A 25,087-nucleotide genomic window follows, 5' to 3' on the forward strand; every position below is an offset into this window, starting at 1 on the left:
ATATACTGGGAAATTTTATGGGATAAATACTGGGATTTATATGAGATATGTACTAGGAATTTTATGGGATATATTGGGATTTATATTGGATATATAATGGGATTTATATAGGATATATACTGGGATTTATATTAGATATAGTGGGATTTATATGGGATATATACTGGGATTTATATGAGATATATAAAGGGATTTTTATGGGATGTATACTGGGATTTATATGGGATATATCCCAAGGTATATATGGGATATATACTTTGAATTATATGGGATATATACTGGGATTCATATGTGATATATACTAGCATTTATATGGGATATATACAGGGATTTATATGGGATATATACTGGGATTTATATGAGATATATACTGGGATTTATATGGGATATATACTGGGATTTATATGGGATATATACTGGGAATTATATGGGATATATACTGGGATTTATATGGGATATATACTGGGATTTATATGGGATATATATTCTGGAAATTATAATTCAGATTTATACTGTGTTTTATATGGGATATATACTGGGATTTATATGGGATATATACTGGGATTTATATGGGATATATCCCGGGATATATATGGGATATATACAGGGCATTATATGGGATACATACTGGGATTTATATAAAATATATACTATAATTCATATGGGATATATACTGGGATTTATACGGGATAAATACTGGGATTTATATGAGATATACATTATACTAGGATTTATATGGGATATATCCCGGGATATATATGAGGTATACACTGGGAATTATATGGGATATACTGGGATTTATATGAGATATATACTAGGATTTATATGAGTTATATCCTGGGATATATTTAGGTATATACTGAGAATTATATGGGATATATACTGGGATTCATATGGGATATATACTGGGATTTATATGAGATATATACTGGGATTTATATGGGATATATCATGGGATATATATGGCATATATACTGGGAATTATATGGGATATATACTGGGATTTGTAAGGGAAATATCCCGGGATATATATGGGATATATACTGTTAAGTATATGGGATGTATACTGGGATTTATATGAGATATATACTAGGATTTTTATGGTATATGAACTACTGATTTATATGGGATATATACTGATATTTATATGAGATATATACTGGGATTTATATGGGATATATACTGGGATTCATATGGGATATTTACTGGGAATTATGTGGGATATATACTGGGATTTATATGGGATATATACTGGGATTTTTATGGGACATATACTGGGATTTATATGGGATATATACTAGGATTTATATGGTATATATATTCTGGAAATTATAATTAGGATTTATACTGGGATTTACATGGGATATACACTGGGATTTATATGGGATATATACTGTGATTTATATGGGATATATACTGGGAATTATGTGGGATATAAACTGGGATTTATATGATATATACACTGGGATTTTAATGGGATATATACTGGGATTTAAATGGGATATATCCCGGGATATATATGGGATATATACTGGGATGTATACGGGAATTTATGTGAAATATATACTAGAATTCATATGGGATATATACAGGGATTTATACGGGATATATACAGGATATATACTGGGATTTATATGAGATATACAGTATACCAGGATTTATATGGGATATCTCCTAGAATATATATATGGTATACACTGGGAATTATATGGGATATACTGGCATTTATATGAGATATATATTAGGTTTTATATGAGTTATATCCTGGATATGTATATATATGGATATATACTGGGAATTATATAGGATATATACTGGGAATTATTTGGGATATATACTGGGATTTATACAGGATATATACTGGGATTTATATGAGATATATACTGGGATTTATATGGGAAAAATTATGGGATATATATGGCATATATACTCTGAATTATATGGGATATACACTGGGATTTGTATGGGATATATGGGATATATACTGGGAATTATATGGGATAAATACTGGGATTTATATGAGATATGTACTAGGATTGTTATGGGATATATACTGGGATTTATATGGGATATATACTGGGATTTATATGGGATATATACTGGGATTTATATGGGATATATACCTGGATTTATATGAGATATATACTGGGATTTATAAGGGATATATACTGGGATTTATATGAGATATATAATGGGATTTATATGGGATATATACTGGGATTTATATGGGACACATACTGGGATTTATAGGGGATATATACTGGGATTTATATGAGATATATACTAGAATTTATATGAGATATATACTGTGAATTATATGGGATATATACTGGGAATTATATGGGATAAATACTGAGATTTATATGGGATATATCCCGGGGTATATATGGGATATATACTTTGAATTATATGGGATATATTCTGGGATTCATATGGGATATTTGCTGGGATTTATATGGGATATATACTAGGATTTATATGGGATATATACAGGGATTTATATGGGATATATACTGGGATTTATATGAGATATATACTGGGATTTATATGGGATATTTACTGGGATTCATATGGGATATATACTGGGAATTATATGGGATATATACTGGGATTTACATGGGATATATACTGGGATTTATATGCAATATATATTCTGGAAATTATAATTAGGATTTATACTGTGATTTATATGAGATATATACTGGGATTTATATGGGATATATACAGGGCATTATATGGGATACATACTGGGATTCATATAAAATATATACTAGAATTCATATGGGATATATACTGGGATTTATATGGGATATATTCTGGGATTTATATGAGATATACATTATACTAGGATTTATATGAGATATATCCCGGGATATATATGAGGTATACACTGGGAATTATACGGGATATACTGGGATTTATATGAGATATATACTAGGATTTATATGAGTTATATCCCGGGATATATTTAGATATATACTGGGAATTATATGGGATATATACTGGGATTTATATGGGATATATTCTGGAAATTATAATTAGAATTTATATTGGGATTTATATGGGATATACACTGGGATTTATAAGGGATTTATACTGGGATTTATATGAGATATATACTGGGATTTATATGAGATATATAATGAGATTTATATGTGATTTATAATGGGATTAATATGGGATATATACTGGGATTTATATGGGATATATACTGGGAATTATATGAGATGTATACTGGGAATTATATGGAATATATACTGGGATTTATATGGGATACATACTGGGATTTATATGGGATCTAAACTTGGATTTATATGGGATATATTTCCCGGGATATATACTGGGAATTATATGGGATATATACTTGGATTTATATGAAATATCTACTAGAATTCATATGGGATATATACTGGGATTTATATGGGATATATAGGGGCTATATATTAGGATTTATATGAGATATACAGTATACTAGGATTTATATGGGATATCTCCTGGGATATATATGAGGTATACACTGGGAATTATATGGGATATACTGGGATTTATATGAGATATATACTAGGATTTATATGAGTTATATCCCGGGATATATACTGGGAATTATATATGGGATATATACTGGGATTTATGTGAGATATACACTGGGATTGATATGGAATATATATTGGGATATATTTGGCATTTATACTGGGAATTATATGGCATATTTACTGGGATTTGTATGGGATATATCCTGTTATATATATGGGATATATACTGGGATTTATATGGGTTATATACTGGGATTTATATGAGATATATACTGGGAATTATATGGGATGCATACTGGGATTCATATGGGACATATACTGGGATTTACCTGGGATATATACTGGTATTTATATTTGATATATCCCGGGATTTATATGGGATATATACTGGGAATTATAGGGGATATATACTGGGATTTATATGAGATATATACTAGGATTTATATGAGATGTATACTGGGAATTATATGGGATATATTTTGGGAATTATATGGGATATATACAGGGATTTATATAGGATATATACTGGGATTTATATGGGAAATATACTGGGATTTATATGGGAAATATACTGGGATTTATATGGGATATATCCCGGGATTTATATGGGATATATACTGGTAATTATAGGGGATATATACTGGGATTTATATGTGATATATACTAGCATTTATATGAGATGTATACTGGGAATTATATGGGATATATTCTGGGAATTATATTGGATATATACTGGGATTTATATGAAATATACAGTATAATAGCATTTATATGGGATACATCCCGGGATATATATTGGATATATACTGGGAATTATATGGGATATATACTGGGTTTTATATGATATAAATACTAGGATTTTAATGGGATATATATTGGGATTAATATGGGATATATTCTGGGATTTATATAGGATATATACTGGGATTTATATGGGATATATACTGGGATTTATATGGGATATATACTGTTTTTTTAAGGGATATATACTTGGATTTATATGAGATATATACTGGGATTTATATGGGATATATACTGGGATTTATATGGGATATATCCCGGTATTTTTATGGAATATATACTGGGATTTATATGGGATATGTACTGGGATTCATATAGGATATATACTGGGAATTATATGGTATATATATATAGGGATTTTTATGAGATATATACTGGGATTTAAATGAGATGTATACTTGGAATTATATGGGCTATATACTGGTAATTATATGCGATATATAGTGGGATTTATATTGGATATATAGTGGGATTTATATGATATATATACCGGGGTATATATGGGATATATACTTTTAATTATATGGGATATATACTGTGATTTACATGGGGTATATACTGGGATTTATCTGGGATATATACTGGGATTTATATGAAATATATACTAGAATTCATATGGGATATATAATGGGATTTATATGGGATACATACGGGATATATACTGGGATTTATGTGAGATAAACAGTATACTATAATTTATATGGGATATATCCCGGGATATATATGAGGTATACACTGGGAATTATATGGGATATAATGGGATTAAAATGAGATATATAATAGGATTTTTTATGAGATATATACTGGCATTTATATGGGATATATCATGGGATATATACGGCATTTATACTGGGAATTATATGGGATATATACTGGGATTTGTACAGGATATATCCCGGAATATATATGGGATATATACTTTGAATTTTTATGGGATATATACTGGGATTTATATGAGATATATACTAGGATTTTTATGGGATATATACTGAGATTTATATAGAATATAAACTGGGATTTATATAGGATATATACTGGGATTTATATGGGATATATACTGTCCTTTATATCTGATTTATACAGGGATTTATATGAGATATATACTGGGATATATAAGGGAAATATACTGGGATTGATATGAGATATATACTGGGATTTATATGGGATATATACTGGGATTTATATGAGATATATATTGGGATTTATATGGGATATATACTGGGATATATATCGGATATATACTGGAAATTATAGGGGATATATACTGGGATTTAAATGAGATATATACTAGGATTTATATGAGATATATATTGAGAATTATATGGGATATATACTGGGAATTATATAGGATATATACTGTGATTTATATGGGATATATATTCTGCAAATTATAATTAGGATTTATACTTGGATTTTTATGGGATATACAGTGGGATTTACATGGGATATATACTGTGATTTATATGCGATATATGCTGGGATTAATATGAGATATATACTGGGATTCATATGGGATATATACAGGGATTTATATGGGATATATCCCGGGAATAATATGGGATATATATTGGGAATTATATGGGATATATACTGGGATTTATATGAAATATATACTAGAATTCATATGGGATATATACTGGGATTTATATGGGATATATAGGGGATATATACTGGGATTTTTATGAGATATACAGTATTCTAGGATTTATATGGGATATATCCTGGGATATGTATAAGGTATACAATGGGAATTATGTGGGATATAATGGGATTTATATGAGATATATACTAGGATTTATATGAGTTCTATCCTGGTATATATATGGATATATACTGGGAATTATAATGGATATATACTGGGATTCATACTGGATATATACTGTGATTTATATGAGATATATACTGGGATTTATATGGGATATATCATGGTATATATTTGGCATATATACTGGGAATTATATGGGATTAGGGATGAGCCGAACACCCCCCTGTTCGGTTCGCACCAGAACATGCGAACAGGAAAAAAGTTCGTTCGAACATGCGAACACCGTTCAAGTCTATGGGACACGAACATGAATAATCAAAAGTGCTAATTTTAAAGGCTTATATGAAAGTTATTGTCATAAAAAGTGTTTGGGGACCTGGGTCCTGCCCCAGGGGACATGGATCAATGCAAAAAAAATTTTTGAAAACGGCCGTTTTTTCAGGAGCAGTGATTTTAATAATGCTTAAAGTCAAACAATAAAAGTGTAATATCCCTTTCAATTTCGTACTTGGGGGGTGTCTATAGTATGCCTGTAAAGGGGCGCATGTTTCCTGTGTTTAGAACAGTCTGACAGCAAAATGACATTTTGAAGGAAAAAACTCATTTAAAACTACTCGCGGCTATTGCATTGCCGACAATACACATAGAAGTTCATTGATAAAAACGGCATGGGAATTCCCCAAAGGGGAACCCCGAACCAAAATTAAAAAAAAAAAATGACGTGGGAGTCCTCCTAAATTCCATACCAGGCCCTTCAGGTCTGGTATGGATATTAAGGGGAACCCCGGCCAAAATTTAAAAAAAAAAATGACGTGGGGTTCCCCCTAAATTCCATACCAGACCCTTCAGGTCTGGTATGGATTTTAAGGGGAACCCCGCGCCAAAAAAAAAAAAAAAAAACGGCGTGGGGTCCCCCCAAAAATCCATACCAGACCCTTATCCGAGCACGCAACCTGGCAGGCCGCAGGAAAAGAGGGGGGGACGAGAGTGCGGCCCCCCCTCCCTCCTGAACCGTACCAGGCCACATGCCCTCAACATTGGGAGGGTGCTTTGGGGTAGCCCCCCAAAACACCTTGTCCCCATGTTGATGAGGACAAGGGCCTCATCCCCACAACCCTGGCCGGTGGTTGTGGGGGTCTGCGGGCGGGGGGCTTATCGGAATCTGGAAGCCCCCTTTAACAAGGTGACCCCCAGATCCCGGCCCCCCCCTGTGTGAAATGGTAAGGGGGTACATAAGTACCCCTACCATTTCACGAAGAAAGTGTCAAAAATGTTAAAAATGACAAGAGACAGTTTTTGACAATTCCTTTATTTAAATGCTTCTTCTTTCTTCTATCTTCCTTCATCTTCTGGTTCTTCTGGTTCTTCTGGCTCTTCTGGTTCTTCCTCCGGCGTTCTCGTCCAGCATCTCCTCCGCGGCGTCTTCTGTCTTCTTCTCCTCGGGCCGCTCCGCACCCATGGCATGGGGGGGAGGCTCCCGCTCTTCTCTTCTTCTTTTCTTCTCTTCTTCTCTTCTTCATTTTCTTCTCCGGGCCGCTCCGCAATCCATGCTGGCATGGAGGGAGGCTCCCGCTGTGTGACGGCGCTCCTCGTCTGACAGTTCTTAAATAACGGGGGGGCGGGGCCACCCGGTGACCCCGCCCCCCTCTGACGCACGGTGACTTGACGGGAGTTCCCTGTGGCATTCCCCGTGACGTCACAGGGAAGTCCCGTCAAGTCACCGTGCGTCAGAGGGGGGCGGGGTCACCGGGTGGCCCCGCCCCCCCCGTTATTTAAGAACTGTCAGACGAGGAGCGCCGTCACACAGCGGGAGCCTCCCTCCATGCCAGCATGGATTGCGGAGCGGCCCGGAGAAGAAAAGAAGAAAAGAAGAAGAGAAGAAAAGAAGAAGAGAAGAGCGGGAGCCTCCCCCCCATGCCATGGGTGCGGAGCGGCCCGAGGAGAAGAAGATAGAAGACGCCGCGGAGGAGATGCTGGACGAGAACGCCGGAGGAAGAACCAGAAGAGCCAGAAGAACCAGAAGAACCAGAAGATGAAGGAAGATAGAAGAAAGAAGAAGCATTTAAATAAAGGAATTGTCAAAAACTGTCTCTTGTCATTTTTAACATTTTTGACACTTTTTTCGTGAAATGGTAGGGGTACTTATGTACCCCCTTACCATTTCACACAGGGGGGGGGCCGGGATCTGGGGGTCACCTTGTTAAAGGGGGCTTCCAGATTCCGATAAGCCCTCCGCCCGCAGACCCCCACAACCACCGGCCAGGGTTGTGGGGATGAGGCCCTTGTCCTCATCAACATGGGGACAAGGTGTTTTGGGGGGCTACCCCAAAGCACCCTCCCAATGTTGAGGGCATGTGGCCTGGTACGGTTCAGGAGGGAGGGGGGGCCGCACTCTCGTCCCCCCCTCTTTTCCTGCGGCCTGCCAGGTTGCGTGCTCGGATAAGGGTCTGGTATGGATTTTTGGGGGGACCCCACGCCGTTTTTTTTTTTTTTTTTTGGCGCGGGGTTCCCCTTAAAATCCATACCAGACCTGAAGGGTCTGGTATGGAATTTAGGGGGAACCCCACGTCATTTTTTTTTTAAATTTTGGCCGGGGTTCCCCTTAATATCCATACCAGACCTGAAGGGCCTGGTATGGAATTTAGGGGGACTCCCACGTTATTTTTTTTTTTTAATTTTGGTTCGGGGTTCCCCTTTGGGGAATTCCCATGCCGTTTTTATCAATGAACTTCTATGTGTATTGTCGGCAATGCAATAGCCGCGAGTAGTTTTAAATGAGTTTTTTCCTTCAAAATGTCATTTTGCTGTCAGACTGTTCTAAACACAGGAAACATGCGCCCCTTTACAGGCACACTATAGACACCCCCCAGGTACGAAATTTAAAGGGATATTACACTTTTATTGATTGACTTTAAGCATTATTAAAATCACTGCTCCTGAAAAAACGGCCGTTTTTAAAACTTTTTTTTGCATTGATCCATGTCCCCTGGGGCAGGACCCAGGTCCCCAAACACTTTTTATGACAATAACTTGCATATTAGTCTTTAAAATTAGCACTTTTGATTTCTCCCATAGACTTTTAAAGGGTGTTCCGCGGCATTCGAATTTGCGCGAACACCCCAAATTGTTCGCTGTTCGGTGAACTTGCGAACAGCCAATGTTCGAGTCGAACATGAGTTCGACTCGAACTCGAAGCTCATCCCTATATGGGATATATACTGGGATTTGTATGGGATATATCCCGGGATAAATATGAGTTATATACTGGGAATTTTATGGGATATATACTGGGATTTATATGAGATATATACTAGAATTTTTCTGGGATATATACTGGGATTTATATGGGATATATACTGGAATTTATATAGGATATATACTGGGATTTATATGGGATATATACTGGGATTTATATGGAATATATTCTGGGATTTATATGAAATATATACTGGGATTCATAAGGGATATATACTGGGATTTATATGAGATATATACTGACATTTATATGGGATATATACTGGGATTTATATGGGATATATACTGGGAATTATAGGGGATGTATACTGGGATTTATATGAGATATATAATAGGATTCATATGAGATATATACTGGAAATTATATGTTATATATACTGGGAATTATATGGGATATATACTGGGATTCATATGGGATATATGCCGGGGTATATATGGGACATATACTTTGAATCTTTATGGGATTTTTACTGGTATTTATATGGGTTATATACTGGTATTTATATGATATATATACTGGGATTTATATGAGATATATACTAGGATTTATATGGAATATATACTGGGATTATTATGGGATATATACTGGGATTTATATGGGATATATACTGTTATGTATAGGGGATATATACAGGGATTTATATGAGATATATATTGGGATTTATATGGGATATATATTCTGGAAATTATAATTAGGATTTATACTACAATTTATATGGGATATACACTGACATTTATATGGGATATATACTGTGATTTATATGAGATATGTATTGGGAATTATATGGGATATATACTGAGATTTATATGGGATATATTACTGGATATTTATGGGATATATACTGGGAATTATATGTGATATATATGTGGATTTATATGAAATATATACTAGAATTCATATGGGATATATAGTGGGATTTATATGTGATATATACGGGATATATACTAGGATTTATATGAGATATAAAGTATACTAAGATTTATATGGGATATATACCGGGATATATATGAGGTATACACTGGGAATTATATGGGATATACTGGGATTTATATGAGATATATACTAGGATTTATATGAGTTATATCCGGGGATATATTTGGATATATACTGGGAATTATATGCGATATATACTGGGATTCATACGGGATATATACTTGGATTTATATGGGATATATCATTTGATATATATGGCATATATGATGGGAATTATATGGGATATATGCTGGGATTTTTTATGGGATATATATGGGATATACACTGGGAATTATATGGGATATATACTGGGATTTATATGGGATATATACTGGCATTTATATAGGATATATACTGGGATTCATATGGGATATATGCTGGGATTTATATGAGATATATACTGGGATTGATAAGGGATAAATACTGGAATTTATATGAGATATATACTGGGATTTATATGGGATATATACTGGGAAATATAGGGGATATATACTGGGATTTATGAGATATATACTAGGATTTATATGGGATATATACTGGGATTTATATGGGATATATACTGTCATTTATAAGAGATATATATTGGGATTTATATGGGATATATACTGTGATTGATATGGGATATATACTGGGATTTATATGGATATATACTGGGATTTATATGGGATATATATTCTGGAAATTATAATTAGGATTTCTACTGGGATTTATATGGGATATACACTGGGATTTATATGGGATATACACTGTGATTTATATGAGATATATACTGTTAACTATATGGGATATATACTGGGATTTATATGGGATATATACTGGGATTTATATGGGATATATTCCGGGATATATGGCATATATACTGGGAATTATATTAGATATATACTGGGATGTGTATGGTATATATCCCGGGATATATATGGGATATATACTGGGAATTATATGGGATATATACTGGGATTTATATGAGATTTATACTGGGATTTTTATAGGATATATTCTGGGATTTATATGGGATATATACTGAGATTTATATAAGATATATACTGGGATTTGTATGGGATACATACTGGGATGTATATGAGATATATACTGGGATTTATATGGGATATATACTGGGATTTACATGAGATATATACTGGGATTTATATGGGATAAATACTAGGATTTTTATGAGATATATACTGGGAAATATGTGGGATATATACTGGGATTTATATGAAATATATACTAGGATTTATATGGGATATATACTGGGATTTATATGGGATATATATGGGATATATTCTGAGATTTATATGAGATATACAGTATACTATTATTTATATGGGATATATCCCGGGATATATATGAGGTATACACTGGGAATTATATGGGATATAATGGGATTAAAATGAGATATATAATAGGATTTATATGAGATATATACTGGGATTTATATGGGATATTTCATGGGATATATATGGCATTTATACTGGGAATTATATGGGATATATATTGGGATTTGTATGGGATATATCCCGCAATATATATGGGATATATACTTTGAATGTTTATGGGATATATACTGGGATTTATATGAGATATATACTAGGATTTTTATGGTATATATACTGAGATTTATATGGAATATAAACTGGGAATTATATAGGATATATACTGGGATTTATATGGGATATATACTGGCATTTATATGGGATTTATACTGAGATTTATATGAGATATATACTGGGATTTATATGGGATATATACTGGGATATATATGAGATGTATACTGGAAATTATAGGGGATATATACTGGGATTTAAATGAGATATATACTAGGATTTTTATGAGATATATATTGGGAATTATATGGGATATATACTGGGAATTATATAGGATATATACTGTGATTTATATGGGATATATATTCTGCAAATTATGAGATATATACTGGGATATATAAGGGAAATATACTGGGATTTATATGAGATATATACTGGGAATTGTATGAGATATATACTGGGATTTATATGAGATATATACTGGGATTTATATGGGATATATACTGGGATATATATGGGATGTATACTGGAAATTATAGGGGATATATACTGGGATTTAAATGAGATATATACTAGGATTTTTATGAGATATATATTGGGAATTATATGGGATATATACTGGGAATTATATAGGATATATACTGTGATTTATATGGGATATATATTCTGCAAATTATGAGATATATACTGGGATATATAAGGGAAATATACTGGGATTTATATGAGATATATATTTGGAATTGTATAGGATATATACTGGGATTTATATGAGATATATACTGGGATTTATATGGGATATATACTGGGATATATATGGGATGTATACTGGAAATTATAGGGGATATATACTGGGATTTAAATGAGATATATACTAGGATTTATATGAGATATATGCTGGGAATTATATGAGATATATACTGGGATTTATATGGGATATATACTTGGATTTATATGGGATATATAAAGGGAATTATATGGGATATATACTGGGAATTATATGGGATATATACTGGGATTTATATGAAATAAATACTAGAATTCATATGGGATATATACTGGGATTTATATGGGATATATAGGGGATATATACTGGGATTTTTATGAGATATACAGTATTCTAGGATTTATATGGGATATATTCTGGTATATATATGGATATATACTTGGAATTATATGGGATATATACTGGGATTTATACTGCATATATACTGTGATTTATATGAGATATATACTGGGATTTATATGGGATATATCATGGGATATATTTGGCATATATCCTGGGAATTATATGGGATATATACTGGGATTTGTATGGGATATATCCCGGGATAAATATGGGTTATATACTGGGAATTTTATGGGATATATACTGGGATTTATATGAGATATATACTAGAATTTTTATGGGATATATACTGGAATTTATATGGGATATATACTGGAATTTATATAGGATATATACTGGGATTTATATGAAATATATACTGGGATTTATATGGGATATATACTGGGATTTATATGGGATATATACTGGGAATTATAGGGGATGTATACTGGGATTTATATGAGATATATACTAGAATTCATATGAGATATATACTGGGAATTATATGTTATATATACTGGGAATTATATGGGATATATACTGGGATTCATATGGGATATATGCTGGGGTATATATGGGATATATACTTTGAATTTTTATGGGATTTATACTGGTATTTATATGGGTTATATACTGGTATTTATATGATATATATACTGGGATTTATATGAGATATATACTAGGATTTATATGGGATATATACTGGGATTATTATGGGATATATACCGGGATTTATATGGGATATATACTGTTATGTATATGGGATATATACTGGGATTTTTATGGGATATATACTGGGATTTATAGGGGATATATATTCTGGAAATTATAATTAGGATTTATACTGGGATTTATATGGGATATGCACTGGGATTTATATGGGATATATACTGTGATTTATATGAGATATATAATGGGAATTATATGGGATATATACTGGGATTTTTATAGGATATATACTGGGATTTATATGGGATATATCCCGGGATATTTATGGGATATATACTGGGAATTATATGGGATATATACTTGGATTGATATGAAATATATACTAGAATTCATATGGGATATATACTGGGATTTATACGTGATATATACAGGATATATACTAGGGTTTATATGAGATATAAAGTATACTAAGATTTATATGGGATGTATACCGGGATATATATGAGGTATACATTGGGAATTATATGGGATATACTGGGATTTATATGAGATATATACTAGGATTTATATGAGTTATATCCGGGGATATATTTGGATATATACTGGGAATTATATGTGATATATACTGGGATTTATACGGGATATATACTTTGATTTATATAAGATATATACTGGGATTTATATGGGATATATCATGTGATATATATGGCATATATGCTGGGAATTATATGGGATATATGCTGGGAATTTTATGGGATATATTTGGGATATACACTGGGAATTATATGGGATATATACTGGGATTTATATGGGATATATACTGACATTTATATAGGATATATACTGGGATTCATATGGGATATATACTGGGATTTATATGAGATATATACTGGGATTGATAAGGGATAAATACTGTGATTTATATAAGATATATACTGGGATTTATATGGGATATATACTGGGAATTATAGGGGATATATACTGGGATTTATATGAGATATATACTAGGATTTATATGGGATATATACTGGAATTTATATGGGATATATACTGTCATTTATAAGAGATATATACTGGGATTTATATGGGATATATACTGTGATTGATATGGGATATATACTGGGATTTATATGGATATATACTGAGAATTATATTGAATATATATTGGGTTTTATATGGGCTATATTATGGGATTTATATGGGATATATACTGGGATTTATATGGGATATATATTCTGGAAATTATAATTAGGATTTCTACTGGTATTTATATGGGATACATACTGGGATTTATTTGGGATATATACTGGGATTTATATGGGATATATTTGGGGATATATATGGCATATATACTGGGAATTATATTAGATATATACTGGGATTTGTATAGTATATATCCCGGGATATATATGGGATATATACTGGGAATTATATAGGATATATACTGGGATTTACATGAGATATATACTGGGATTTTTATAGGATATATTCTGGGATTTATATGGGATATATACTGGGATTTATATAAGATATATACTGGGAATTATATGGGATATATACTGGGATTTATATGGGATATATACTGGGATTTATGTGGGATATATCCCGGGATATATATGGGACATATACTGGGATATATATGGGATATATACTGGGATTTATATGAAATATATACTAGGATTTATATGGGATATATACTGGGATTTATATGGGATATATATGGGATATATACTGGGATTTATTTGAGATATACAGTATACTATTATTTATATGGGATATATCCTGGGATATATCCCGGGATATATATGAGGTATACACTGGTAATTATATGGGATATACTGGGATTTATATGAGATATATATTGGGATTTATAAGGGATATATACTGGGATTTATATGAGATATATTCTGGGATTAATATGGGATATATACTGGGATTTATATGGGATATATACTGGGATTTATATGGGATATATACTGGGATTTATATGGGATATATACTGGGAATTATATGGGATATATACTAGGAATTTTATGGGATATATACTGGGAATTTTATGGGATATATACTGGGAATTATATGGGATATATACTGGGATTTATATGGGATATATACTCGGATTTATATGGGATATATCCCGGGGTATATATGAGATCTATACTTTAAATTATATGGGATATATACTGAGATTTATATGGGTTATATACTGGGATTTATATGGGATATATACTGGGATTTATATGAGATTTATACTAGTTTTTTTATTGGATATATACTGGGATTTATATGGGATATATACTGGGATTTATAAGAGATATGTACTGGGATTTATATCCGATATATATATACTGGGATTTATATGGGATATATACTGGGAATTATATGGGATATATACTGGGATTTATATGGGATATATACTGTGATTTATATGAGATATATACTGGGAAATATACGGGATATATACGGGGATTTACATAGTTACATATTTACCTAGTAGGTGAGGTTGAAAAAAGACACAAGTCTATCAAGTCCAACCTATGTGTGTGATTATGTGTCAGTATTACATTATATATCCCGGTATGTTGCGGTCATTCAGGTGATTATCGAATAGTTTCTTGAAGCCATCAATGCTCCCCGCTGAGACCACCGCCTGTGGAAGGGAATTCCACATCCTTGCCGCTCTTACAGTAAAGAACCCTCTACGTAGTGTAAGGTTAAACCTCTTTTCTTCTAATTGTAATGAGTGGCCACAAGTCTTATTAAACTCTCTTCTGCAAAAAAGTTTTATCCCTATTTTGGGGTCACCAGTACAGTATTTGTAAATTGAAATCATATCCCCTCTCAAGCGTCTCTTCTCCAGAGAGAATAAGTTCAGTTCTTGCAACCTTTCCTCATAACTAGGGATGAGCCGAACACCCCCCGGTTCGGTTCGCACCAGAACCCGCGAACGGACCGAAAGTTCGCACGAACGTTAGAACCCCATTGACGTCTATGGGACTCGAACGTTCGAAATCAAAAGTGCTCATTTTAAAGGCTAATTTGCATGGTATTGTCCTAAAAAGGGTTTGGGGACCCGGGTCCTACCCCAGGGGACATGTATCAATGCAAAAAAAACTTTTAAAAACGGCCGTTTTTTCGGGAGCAGTGATTTTAATGATGCTTAAAGTAAAAAAAAAAAAGTGAAATATTCCTTTAAATATCGTACCTGGGGGGTGTCTATAGTATGCCTGTAAAGTGACGCGTGTTTCCCATGTTTAGAACAGTCCCTGCACCAAATGTCATTTTTAAAGGAAAAAATCTCATTTAAAACTGCTTGCGGGTTTAATGTCATGTCGGGTCATGGCAATATGGATGAAAATCAGTGAGACAAACGGCATGGGTACCCCCCAGTCCATTACCAGTCCCTTTGGGTCTTGTATGGATATTAAGGGGAACCCCGCACCCAAATTAAAATAAGGAAAGGTGTGGGGCCACCAGGCCCTATATACTCTGAACAGCAGTATACAGGCGGTGCAAACAAGACAGGGACTGTAGGTTTGTTGTTAAGTAGAATCTGTTTGTAATTTTGAACATTTTTAACGTGTTTAGCTCCAGCCAAAAAATCTTTTCTAAGCTTTTTGGAAAACATAGGGAAGGGTTATCACCCCTGTGACATTTGTTTTGCTGTCTTTCCTCCTCTTCAGAAGATTTCACCTCACTTTTTTGTCCCAATGAAAAATGTTTTTTGAAAATTTGGGTTTTTTTGTGGAACAAGGATTGGAAAGCATCAGTGGAAAGGAGAACTTGTTTTCCCATATTAACTCTTACAGGAGAGAATTTCCCTTCCTAGGGGTAGATTTCATCTCACTTCCTGTTGTCTCCTTCCGTTTGCAAGTAGGAGTCGTTTGTAAGTTAGATGTTTGAAAGTAGGGTCCTGCCCTATATACTCAGCAGAAATTTGGGCCTTAGGTGTTGCTGTGGCCACAACACTGTAAGCCCTCACAGGGCCCTGCTGTGAAATATTAGATCAAGAATTGTAATTACATGCCCCTGTTGAACAGGAGCTGAAAAATTAGGCCTTAGGCACTGGTGCTGGTGCCACAACACTGCAACCCCTCACAGACACTCTAGTTGGAACGCAGGAACGAGCCCTGCTGCAAATTATTGCTTCAAAAATTGTAATTACACGCCCCTGTTAGACAGGGGCAGAAAAATTGGGCCTTAGGCACTGGTGCTGGTGCCACAACACTGCAACCCCTCACAGACACTCTAGTTGGAACGCAGGAACGAGCCCTGCTGCAAATTATTGCTTCAAAAATTGTAATTACACGCCCCTGTTAGACAGGGGCAGAAAAATTGGGCCTTAGGCACTGGTGCTGGTGCCACAACACTGCAACCCCTCACAGACACTCTAGTTGGAACGCAGGAACGAGCCCTGCTGCAAAGTATTGCATCAAAAATTGTAATTACACGCCCCTGTTAGACAGGGGCAGAAAAATTGGGCCTTAGGCACTGGTGCTGGTGCCACAACACTGCAACAAGCTATCAGCGTGATGATTGAGGAGGAAGAGGATAATTACTCAGGGATAGTCACTCAGCATCAGCATAGGCAGTCTTTGAAGGGATCTGAGATTTCAAAAAAAATTATTCGGTTACATCAGCATCAGGTGCTTGGTAGCTGGTGGTGATCCAAGACTCATTCATTTTTATGAAGGTCAGCCGATCGACCGAGTCGGTGGACAGACGCACCCTGTGATCGGTTACCACGCCTCCAGCAGCACTGAATGTGCGTTCCGAAAGAACGCTGGATGCAGGACAGGCCAGTAGCTCAATTGCATACTGTGCAAGCTCTGGCCAGTGATCCATCCTCAAGACCCAGTAACCCAGAGGATTTTCGGTGGGAAAGGTGTCCAAGTCTGATCTTGCCCCTAGGTATTCCTGCACCATGTAAAACAGACGCTGGCGATGGTTGCTGGAACCGATCATACCTTGGGGCTGCGGACCAAAAAATTGTCTGAACGCATCGGTCAGACGGCCACCTTCTCCACCGCTCCTTCTTTGACTGACCGAAGCCTCAGCAACACGTTGTCCAGAAACAGGAGTTTGTAACCTCCCAGTCTCTGGGAACGCGTTGCACAGACCTTTCTGCAAGGCCTCCCGAAGATGTTTCATCCTCTGCTCCCTCTGCGATGGCAAGATAAGGTCCGCAACCTTACCCTTGTAACGTGGATCAAGGAGGGTTGCCAGCCAGTATTGGTCCTTCTCCTTGATACCACGAATACGAGGATCCTTACGCAGGCTTTGCAGGATCAGGGAGGCCATGCAGCGTAGGTTTGCTGAGGCATTCGGTCCGGAGTCCTCTGGGTCACTAAGAACGACATGGTCCGCAGCCACCTCCTCCCAGCCACGTACAAGTCCATGTGTTTCTTGGGACTGATCCCTTAAAGACTGCTGCTGATGCTGAGTGCCAGGCTCCACCTCCATACTGACACAATCTTCCTCCTCCTCCTCTTCCTCCTCGTCCTCTTCCTGTGTGATCGGCGGGCACGCAGGAACACTGTCTGGATAAAGGGGGCCTTGAGAGCTAAGGAAGTCCTCCTCTTCCTGCCTCTGTTCTGCCTCAAGTGCCCTGTCCATTATTCCACGCAGCGTGTGCTCCAACAGGTGGACAAGGGGGACAGTGTCACTGATGCATGCACTGTCACTGCTCACCATCCTCGTGGCCTCCTCGAATGGTGACAGGACAGTGCATGCATCCCTGATCATGGCCCACTGGCGTGGGGAAAAAAAACCAAGCTCCCCTGACCCTGTCCTGGTGCCATAGTCGCACAGGTACTCATTTATGGCCGCTGCAGCATGGCCAACGTTGAGTTCCACCTGGTGGGCATGTCACAGATTAGGCGGTTCTTGGGCAGGTTAAACTCCTTTTGGAGGTCCGTCAGCCGAGCACTGGCATTATATGACCGGCGGAAATGCACACAGACTTTCCTGGCCTGCCTCAGGACATCCTGTAAGCCCGGGTACCTGCCCAAGAACCGCTGCACCACCAAGTTAAGGACGTGAGCCAAACAGGGCACATGGGTCATTTGTCCCTGTCGGAGGGCAGAGAGGAGGTTGGTGCCATTGTCGCAAACCACCATTCCTGCCTTAAGTTGGCGTGGCGTCAACCACCTCTGAACCTGCCCCTGCAGAGCTGACAGAACCTCTGCCCCAGTGTGGCTCCTGTCCCCCAAGCACACCAGCTCAAGCACCGCATGGCATCTTTTGGCCTGCGTACTTGCGTAGCCCCTTGAACGCCTACGGAGCACCGCTGGTTCCGAGGAAGAGGCCATGGAGGAAGAAGAAGAGGAGGGGGTGGAGGAGAGAGGTGTGTCACAATCAGCATTTTGGAGGCGTGGTGGCGGAACAACCTCCAACACTACTGCACCTTGTCCTGCATCCTTCCCAGCTGCCAGCAGAGTCACCCAATGCGCCGTGAAACTTAGGTAACGTCCCTGTCCATGCCTGCTGGACCATGAGTCAGCGGTAATATGCACCTTACCGCTGACCGCCCTGTCCAGCGAGGCATGGACATTGCCTTCCACATGCCGGTAGAGAGCCGGAATCGCCTTCCGTGAGAAAAAGTGGCGTTTGGGTACCTGCCACTGAGGAACCGCACATTCCACAAACTCACGGAAGGGGGCAGAGTCTACCAACTGAAAAGGCAGCAGTTGAAGTGCTAGCAATTTTGCCAAGCTAGCATTCAACCGCTGGGCATGTGGATGGCTGGGAGCAAACTTCTTTCGGCGGTGCAGCAGCTGGGGCAGGGAAATTTGCCTGGTACAATCTGACGTCGGTGTACCAAAAGCAGATTGCCCACAAGTACTTGGCTGTGACACACCTAATTCTACACCTTCATTCCTCTCACTGCAGGTCTCAGAGAGGACTGAAGGTCTAGTGGGGTTGGAAATCTCAGCTGATGAGGAGCAAGGAGAGATCCTCTTTGTTCTTTGGTGTGGGTCTTTTAGATACGCTTGCCAACGAACTGCATGGCAGGTCAACATATGTCTGGTCAAGCATGTGGTACCCAAGCGGGAGATATTTTGGCCACGCGAGATACGCTTGAGACATATGTTGCAAATAGCAGCGGTGCGATCTGATGCACTCGTCTCAAAAAAGGCCCACACCAAAGAACTTTTTGAATAACGCGCAGAGACTGCAGCGCCCTGCACATGTGGAGCTTTGGGGTGTGATGCAGTCAATGTGCTGCCCTTAGGCTGGCCCCTGGAGGGCATCCTGCCTCGTTGGTGATGTGCTGCCGCCTCCTCCTCCTCCTCCTCCTCCTCCTCCTCCTCCTCCTCCTCTCTCCTATCAGGCACCCACGTTGAGTCAGTGACCTCATCATCCCCTCCCTCCTCATCACTGGAGCAAACCTGGCAGTATGCTGCAGCGGGGGGAGCATGACTGCCAGATTGCTGTCCTTCTTGGGCACCCCCTCTGTCCGCGCTCATGTTACTGCCTTCATCGAGCTCAGTATCGTCATCAGAGCCTTCCAAACGCTGGGCATCCTCCTGGAGCATGTACCCAACACTGTGGTCAAACAGTTCGAGGGAATCCTCATGAGGACATGGTGGAGCTAGGGAAGGAGTCACTGATGACATTGAGCTGAGGGAAGAGGCCGCTGCTTTGCCAGACAAAGCACCCTGGGCATGGGTGAGAGAGGATGAGGAGGATGAGGACGGCTTGGTCATCCACTCGACCAAGTCTTCCGCATGTTGCGGCTCAACATGGCCAGCTGCCGAAAAAAAGGCCAAGCGTGTCCCATGGCCACGTGCTGATGAGGATGCACCGTCTCCACGACCAGCACTAGACACAGAGCCTGCTTGCCCTCTCTTATTGGCTTGTGACTGTCTGCCTCTCCTTCTTGGCCTTCCAGACATACTAATGGCCTGTAGCTGCACTAAGCTGGGATAGAACACCTGTAATTTTCTTCAAGTAGCTTTATATACTGTAACCAGACAAGCCTGCCTGTCAGTAGGAAGATAAGAGGAACGGATCTAGCTGAACACTGTGAGCAGGACGCACTGTACTAAATGTAAATAGTCTAGCTGCCTGACCGTGGTACTAATAGGATCAAATAGAACACCTGTAATTTTCTTCAGGTAGCTTTATATACTGTAACCAGACAAGCCTGCCTGTCATTAGGAAGATAACAGGAACGGATCTAGCTGTACACTGTGAGCAGGACGCACTGTACTAAATGTAAATAGTCTAGCTGCCTGACCGTGGTACTAATAGGATCAAATAGAACACCTGTAATTTTCTTCAGGTAGCTTTATATACTGTAACCAGACAAGCCTGCCTGTCAGTAGGAAGATAACAGGAACGGATCTAGCTGTACACTGTGAGCAGGACGCACTGTACTAAATGTAAATAGTCTAGCTGCCTGACCGTGGTACTAATAGGATCAAATAGAACACCTGTAATTTTCTTCAGGTAGCTTTATATACTGTAACCAGACAAGCCTGCCTGTCAGTAGGAAGATAACAGGAACGGATCTAGCTGTACACTGTGAGCAGGACGCACTGTACTAAATGTAAATAGTCTAGCTGCCTGACCGTGGTACTAATAGGATCAAATAGAACACCTGTAATTTTCTTCAGGTAGCTTTATATACTGTAACCAGACAAGCCTGCCTGTCAGTAGGAAGATAACAGGAACGGATCTAGCTGAACACTGTGAGCAGGACGCACTGTACTAAATGTAAATAGTCTAGCTGCCTGACCGTGGTACTAATAGGATCAAATAGAACACCTGTAATTTTCTTCAGGTAGCTTTATATACTGTAACCAGACAAGCCTGCCGGTCAGTAGGAATTTAACAGGAACGGATCTAGCTGAACACTGTGAGCAGGACGCACTGCATTAAATGTAAATAGTCTAGATAGAAGATAACAGGAACAGATCTAGCTAAACTGAATACAGTGTATATATATATATGCAACACCTGGGATGCATATATATACACAATACACTGTAAGTGCAGCTAACTGACTGACTGTTCTGCCTAATCTATCTAACTCAAATCAAATGACACTGTCTCTCTCTCTCTCTATCTCTCAGCACACCGGAACACACACTACACAGGGCCGCCGTGCAGGCGGCCTTATATAGTGTGGGGTGTGTACTAAATCCCCTGAGCCATAATTGGCCAAAGCCACCCTGGCTTTGGCCAATTACAGCTCTCTCTACTGACAGCGCTGTGATTGGCCAAGCATGCGGGTCATAGTGCATGCTTGGCCAATCATCAGCCAGCAATGCACTGCGATGCCGCAGTGAATTATGGGCCGTGACGCGCCACACGAATTTAGCGCGAACGGCCCATAACGTTCGCAATTCGGCGAACGATCGAACAGCCGATGTTCGAGTCGAACATGGGTTCGACTCGAACACGAAGCTCATCCCTACTCATAACCAAGATCCTCCAGACCCTTTATTAGCTTTGTTGCCCTTCTTTGTACTCGCTTCATTTCCAGTACATCCTTCCTGAGGACTGGTGCCCAGAACTGGACAGCATACTCCAGGTGCGGCCGGACCAGAGCCTTGTAGAGTGGGAGAATTATCGTTTTATCTCTTGCGTTGATCCCCCTTTTAATGCATGCCAGTATTCTGTTTGCTTTATTAGCAGCAGCTTGGCATTGCATGCCATTGCTGAGCCTATCATCTACTAGGACCCCCAGGTCCTTTTCCATCCTAGATTCCCCCCAGAGGTTCTCCCCCCCAGTGTATAGATTGCATTCATATTTTTGCCACCCAAATGCATTATTTTACATTTTTCTACATTGAACCTCATTTGCCATGTAGTTGCCCACCCCATTAATTTGTTCAGGTCTTTTTGCAAGGTTTCCACATCCTGCAAAGAAGTTATTGTCCTGCTTAGCTTAGTATCGTCGGCAAATACAGAGATTGAACTGTTTATCCCATCCTCCAGGTCGTTTATAAACAAATTAAATAGGATTGGTCCCAGCACAGAACCCTGGGGAACCCCACTACCCACCCCTGACCATTCTGAGTACTCCCCATTTATCACCACCCTCTGAACTCGCCCTTGTAGCCAGTTTTTAATCCATGTACTCTCCCTATGGTCCATGCCAACGGACCTTATTTTGTACAGTAAACGTTTATGGGGAACTGTGTCAAATGCTTTTGCAAAATCCAGATACACCACGTCTACGGGCCTTCCTTTGTCTAGATGGCAACTCACCTCCTCATAGAAGGTTAATAGATTGGTTTGGCAAGAACGATTCTTCATGAATCCATGCTGATTACTGCTAATGATATCGTTCTTATTACTAAAATCTTGTATATAGTCCCTTATCATCCCCTCCAAGAGTTTACATACTATTGATGTTAGGCTAACTGGTCTGTAATTCCCAGGGATGTATTTTGGTCCCTTTTTAAATATTGGTGCTACATTGGCTTTTCTCCAATCAGCTGGTACCATTCCAGTCAATAGACTGTCTGTAAAAATTAGGAACAACGGTCTGGCAATCACTTGACTGTGTTCCCTAAGTACCCTCGGATGCAAGCCATCTGGTCCCGGTGATTTATTAATGTTAAGTTTCTCAAGTCTAATTTTAATTCTGTCCTCTGTTAACCATGGAGGTGCTTCCTGTGTTGTGTCATGAGGATAAACACTGCAGTTTTGTTTACTGAAGCCCCCCGATTCACTCGTGAAGACTTAGGAGAAGAATAAATTCAATACCTTCGCCATCTCCCCATCCTTTGTAACCAGATGTCCTTCCTCATTCTTTATGAGGCCTATATGGTCTGTCCACCCTTTTTTACTGTTTACATACTTAAAGAATTTCTTGGGATTTTTTTTGCTCTCCTCCGCTATGTGTCTTTCATGTTCTATCTTAGCCGTCCTAATTGCACCCTTACATTTCTTGTTGCATTCTTTATAAAGTCTGAATGCTGAGGATGATCCCTCAACCTTGTATTTTTTGAAGGCCTTCTCCTTTGCTTTTATATGCATTTTTACATAGGAGTTAAGCAATCCTGGATTTTTGTTCGCTTCTGTAAATTTATTACCCAATGGGATACATTGGCTAATGCCCTTATTTAATATGCTCTTAAAGCAAACCCATCTCTCCTCCGTATTCTTTGTTCCTAATATTTTATCCCAATTTATGCCTTTTAGCAAGGTTTGTAGTTTAGGGAAGTTGGCTCTTTTGAAATTCAGTGTCTTTGTGTTCCCTTCATGTTTCCTATTTGTGTGATTTATACTGAAACTAATTGACCTGTGATCGCTGTTACCTAAATTGCCCCGTATTTCCACATCCGTGATCAGGTCTGTATTGTTGGTAATCATTAGATCCAGTAATGTTTTATTTCTAGTTGGTGCGTCTACCATCTGACCCATAAAATTGTCCTGCAAGACATTAAGGAACTGGCGAGCCTTAAATGAATGCACGGTTCCCTC

This window comes from Aquarana catesbeiana, linkage group LG01 (assembly GCF_042186555.1).
Source record: "Aquarana catesbeiana isolate 2022-GZ linkage group LG01, ASM4218655v1, whole genome shotgun sequence".
Lineage (NCBI taxonomy): Eukaryota > Metazoa > Chordata > Amphibia > Anura > Ranidae > Aquarana > Aquarana catesbeiana.